Raw genomic sequence first — 6,283 nt, 5'->3', positions numbered from 1 at the left:
TTTCATTTTTTGAAATGAAAATATTTTGGTTATGCTATGTGACTATATTTGTTTTTCTTGTTTAGGTTTTATTAAAGAAATTCAACTAATTTTCTTTAATTTTTGTGTGATTTTATTTTTAAGTTTAGAAAATATTTTATTTTTAGAATATTTTTATTACTAGGTTTTCATATTATTTTATTCAGATTATTATGGTCATTTAATAAAATATATTATGATTAATTTTAAAAAATTTTAACTTATTAAAAAAACGTAACTGAATCTATATAAATTTGTTCAGAAACATCCCGAGATGGAATAAGCCGTTTAAAAAAATTTGAACTAAAACCCGGAATGGAACTGAATTCTTATACCTATCAGTTCGACCAGCTGGTATATTCCATGATGTATAGACTACCCACGTTGCGAGTTTCAAATAATTTTGCCCTGAATTTTTATGTTTTATTTAATTATATGAAAAATCTATTGATTAATATAAATTGAGAGCAGTTATTGCAAGCTAAAATTGTGTAAAATTCACAATATATGTATTCTATATGTACTAGAATACCTCTCCTTGACAAATTAGATTTTTTAAAGTTAAAAGTTATCTTCAGCAAATAATTTAAAATTAACAGATTCCTAACCTTCCTAGATTTTATATCCCTTTACGATTTATGCACTCTTCCCCCCCCCCTCTTGTCGCTCAGAATTCTTTATGGTTTTGTTCTATTTTTATTTAGTGGTAGCCTAACAAATATTTCGGATACTTAAAATTACAACGCCTCTTTAGTCAATTTATAACAACAGTATTGAATATCTTTACAACGTCTCCTGTATTTATTGAAGATATTTCGTATATGCATTCTATAATTTAACTAAGTAAATTTAAAAATTACTTGCAAGTTTTTTTTAATAGGAAACAAACTATACTATGTGTTGTGGTATAGCACAAAAAAATTTATAAAAGAGGCCACCTCCATTTACCTCGTAAATTTATTCTATATGCATTAGAGATCAGAGTTGGGCAGGTCCTCCGGAAAAAGAATCTATAACAGATACAGATTCTTTATAAAAAAATGAATCTTAGATACAGATACTAGTATCTTGTTCAAAATATCAAAAAGATAAAAGATACTTGTATCTTTTACTAAATTCGAGTATCTTAAATACAAGATACTTTTAAATTATCATTACCAATTAAATTAGAATAGTTTATAAAATACAATTTTTATTATTTATATGTGAATAACATAGTATTACACATATAATAATGAATATTTGCAATAATTAATAAAATATTTATTGATGAATTAATTATAATAACCAGGGATTTTAATATTAATTTTTGTCCATTAATAGCTTGAAAATGTGTAAATAAGAAAAAAAATTAAATCAAATGATTTATTAGAATTTGCAGGTTATTTTTTGTGTTGTTTTAAATATAGCTTATATTCGGAGTTTATGGTTAAATGGCATCTCTAAAAAAAAATAATACTAATTATTTTTTATTCATTATCTTTAATAAGTATTTATCATTACTTGTTTGTGATATTTATGTATTTTTTAAATTAGTTTTATTTTTTAGTATGACTTATTAATTCTTGCATTTGTAATATCATATATATATATATATATCATTTAAATCTCTTTTCAAATTTTTTTAATATATTTCTTGCAAAATCATTAATTATATATAAAAAATATGAAAATAATGTACAACATTATATTATTTAATTATTAAATATATAACAATTTTCTTTAATGCATTTTAAATTGATTAAATTTTGTAGATAAATACTGTAATATAATTTTACTTATATCATAAATAAAAGTAACTAATAAAGTTAAATTCTACCTTATTATAATTATTTTATTAAGAGCCTTTTAAAATTATCTAATATTATATAACAATTGTAGCTTAAATATTTCCTCTAATAAGAACTTGCTAAAATAATTAAATATAAAATATATTAGGGATGTGCTGATATTTTTTATCGAACCGATGTTTCACCCATTTTAAAATATCAATTATCGGTCAATATTATAAAATTTGATCCGTTATAAAAATGGCTTCTTCAACAAAAATAAAATTTAAAAAAATAGTTATATCTTAAGTCATTTATTTTTATAAATAAAATCGAAATCCATTTTTATGTATATTTTTTTAATAATAATATTTAATTAATAAACATTCTATCATATTGTTATTTTTTTGCGCATTCTGTTTATAAAAGTGTGCCATAATCTTTTCAGAATCTGTTTTTAGTGAAGCTGGTGATATTGACAGTTACTATCGCCGCAAGCTGACGATAAATTGGAAATATTGGTATTACTAAAAAAAAATCTTCGCTATATTAATGTTAAATATTATTTTAAATATTTATTTAAAATTTCATAATATAATTGTTTAATTTATATGTATATAGATTAATGTTATTACTTGTTAAATAAAAGTGATTTAACAATTATTTTATATACTTTTAGAATTGCAATTGAATTGAATATAAACTATAATTGATCATAATAATATATTTAAATGACATAAGTTATGGTATAGTTAAATTATAGATTTTATACTAATAAAAAGTATATTAAAAATTAAAACCATTGGTATCTTTACAGAATACAAAATTAGATATGATATCGGATCGGTACGGCCGATATCAATTGAATATCGGATCGGATCAACCTCCAAAAAGTGGTATCGGTACACCTCTAAAAATTATATATCCAAAATGATTTTAATTTGATAATCAACCATCTTCTATAAAAATTTTTAATAACAATTATCTAAGAGGGACTTAAGTATAGGTATTATTATGTTAATAATAAAATAAAAATGTATAATATACTTTAATATGTTTAACAAAGTTTGTTGAGCAGTTTGTTCAACCTTTAATAACTTTTTTACTTGTGCAATTTTGACATACGGCTTGTACCTTGTCCTTTTTAACATGAATTACTTTATAAAATTTTCCATCTAGAATTTTAAGATTCGGATTTGATTCAGGAGAACCTATCTCCATAATTTCATCTTCACTACTATGATTGTTAAACATTTAACAAATTAAAAAATATTACATATAAAATATAACCTTTACTTATTTAGTTTTGGTGTTGTTATTTTTAATCTATCTATCTTTGTGATCTGTAAAATTTCCAACTAATTTTGGTTATCAATATATTTAAAATATAGCAGGAAAAAATAAAGAAAATAATACAAGATTTCACGAAGAAAATAAAGTTAGATTGTGTGATATGTAAATGTTTTAAACATGAATATTAAAAAGAATCTGTATCTGTATCTTTTTAAAGAAAATGAAAAAAATACAAGATTCTTTTCAAAATAAAGGATCTTAGATACAGATACTAGTATCTTATTAAAAATGTCAATAAGATACTGAGTAAAAGATACAAAAGGATCTTGTATCTTAGATACAAGTATTCGCGGTACTGCCCAACTCTGCTAGAGATCTGCACGGGCCGGGCTCGGGCCTAATTCTATTTAAAATAATCAGGTTCGGGCCGGGCCTAATATTTTAAAAAAAAATTCGGGCCGTGTCGGGTCGGACCATATAAATTTTATTACATATATCTAAATTTATCAATTTTATATTGAATTTTTTATGTAAAATAAAAATTTTTGATTTAATTTATTGAAACTAAACGCTATATAACATATGTCTTTTATTTTAAGTAATAATAAAAATTAATTTCTATATTTAAATAAATTCGGGCCTGGCCGGGCGATAAATTTTTTTAAAGTAAATTTCGGGCCGGCAAAACTTTTTAAAAAAATTTTGGGCCGGGCCGGGCTTAAAAAATTAAGCCCGATGCAGATCACTAATGCATACACTTGTTATGACACACTGATTACATCAGAACTCAATAATAAATTAGATGAATACTTGTAGAAGTTGATTAAGTGGATAAAAAAATTTTGATCGTTTTAACGAATTCATATTTTTCTACAATCTAGTTATGACCTAATAAATTTTTTGGTTAAGTTAATGTGTGAAGCCACTAGATGCAAATATTTTTCAAAAATTTTGCTGATTCCTACTTCTAAAAGCATATATATTCCAATTTATATTTATTTATCACATTCACAGCAGAAATAAATAAGCTACTAATTTATTATGAATTGTCTATTTTAAAATTTCCTTGGCGTTATATTTAACTATCATTTTAAAATTTCCTACCAAATCATTTTAAATTTTTTCACTATATAACTAAAGTAAAATATTTAAAAAAAATAACATCCATTTTATTAAGACTATGAGAATAGATTAAAGCATTATATTGGAACTTAAAGAAATCAAAATTTCATAAAATATAAGTCGTTCTTTCTGAATTTAATATTTGTTTATATTTACTCTCACGAGGCAAGCCCATCGTTCCAATATTAATATAGAGAATACTCTAAGATAAATCTCTTTCCTCCTCTTAGATACTTTTATAACTCAAATGAATAAAAATTTCTTGATTAATCAGACAACACTTGCAAATCTGCAAATATTATAACTGCAGAATCCTTCTGAATCTATTTCAAATCTTGATAAAGAAAAAATTAAATATTTGGCAGACTTTTATTGTGGGGATGTTAATTCTATGATGCATTAGTGGCTTAAAGGAAACTATGGTATAAAAGGATAATATGGTTGATAATTTTACAAAAAATGCTATTTCTAAGAATAAAAGCATACCTGAATGGCTTTATATTTGAGTCGATTTTAAACCTGCTAACTCAATATTTTCACCATAAAAATACTGATTAAGCCACGAGATATCGCTATTAGATGTCCAACTCTGCCACCTATGAGCAAATTCTTCAGGCTTGCTTAATATTTTTCTTTATAAAATTTTAAATTAGCTGTATTTAAAAATTAGCTCAAATTGAGCCCTTTAACAACACTACAGAACTACCTCTAAAATATAGATTTAATGGATTAGCACTTCTTGATATACATTGGGAGTTGACAGTAAGCACTAATAAAATCATTAAAAAATGTGCTAAATCTCAAATAAGGTTGAATTTCAGATTAAATATTTATAATATGCTTATTAATTATATTTTTCCCCATTTTTAATACATATTTTTTTCATAAATATTTTGTAATCTTATATACATATAATAATTCTAATAATATTTTTGTGCTTTTTAATTTATATTCACCTTTATTTTTAAATATAATTTATATATCAAATTTTAAAAGTTTACAAAGTTTATTTCTGGCAATGTGTTAAATTTTTTTCAACTTTAAGTCATTTTTTGAGCACCCTTTTTAAAATATAAAATCTGATTTCACCTGAAATGTATTCCAGCATGCTTAGAATTAGAATACCTATCTTATGAATTGTAGACAATTAATTTTACCGTTAACCTTTGAGTCATTTATAATTTATATAAAAAAACTAATATAAATTATTAAGTTCATACAGAATAACCGCAGCCCGAAGGCGTCTAAAATTTGATTTGATTTTAAAAATTCAGGGCGGCCTTAAATTATTTATTTAGTTAGCAAAATTAAAGCATTTATTAAGTTTTAACCAGACCCCTAAATATTTGCGCGAACCATGAATTTAGTCAAGCTTATGCACCCCACTAAAATTTTACACAAGATAAGATTTAGACTAAAAAAACAATAAAGGGGCTCGATCCGTTTGGAAGTTCTATATGAGCCAGGGTTCGGCCCCCGGTTTGGGTTTACATTAAGAAAAAAAATTTCCTATGACACAATATTCAAATATAAATTAGAACCTTTTATACTTTTTGTTTTAACTTAGCATAATTTAAGGGTGAACTAACTGCTCTACGGTTTAGATTATCCCAATTTTGAAAAAATTAGATTTTGAAAATTCAAACATTGTCATAAAATTTAAATATTGAATTATAAATCAGAGACCTGTAGGCTCGGATAGAATTGACAAATAGTATGATTGTAAAAAATCCGGGCCTACTTAAAAGCTTAAAAATAAATTTTTAATAAAATATATAGCCCGATTTTTTTTAATAAATTTAAATTATAACAATTAATCGGGTTTAAGAATTATATAATGAAACGTTTAATATTCATTGATACCTTCCCATATTTTTAATTTACGAAATACAACCAAAATTATTCAGAAATTACAAAATTTTAAAAAATTCCGGGCTGGGTCACCACAAAATGATTCAAAATAAAGTCAGGCTGGGCCAAAAAAAATTTCACTCTAGTTGGAAAGTGATTTTTTTTTCTTTCAAATGGGCCATATCATATAATATACTTCTGTATATTTTTGAATAAAAAGGCCACCCAAT

The sequence above is a fragment of the Gordionus sp. m RMFG-2023 genome, chromosome 3, assembly GCF_954871325.1.
Source record: "Gordionus sp. m RMFG-2023 chromosome 3, tfGorSpeb1-WG-v2, whole genome shotgun sequence".
In the NCBI taxonomy this organism is placed as follows: domain Eukaryota; kingdom Metazoa; phylum Nematomorpha; class Gordioida; order Chordodea; family Parachordodidae; genus Gordionus; species Gordionus sp. m RMFG-2023.
The sequence above is the reverse complement of the archived record's forward strand: the minus strand, read 5'-3'. Positions refer to the sequence as shown.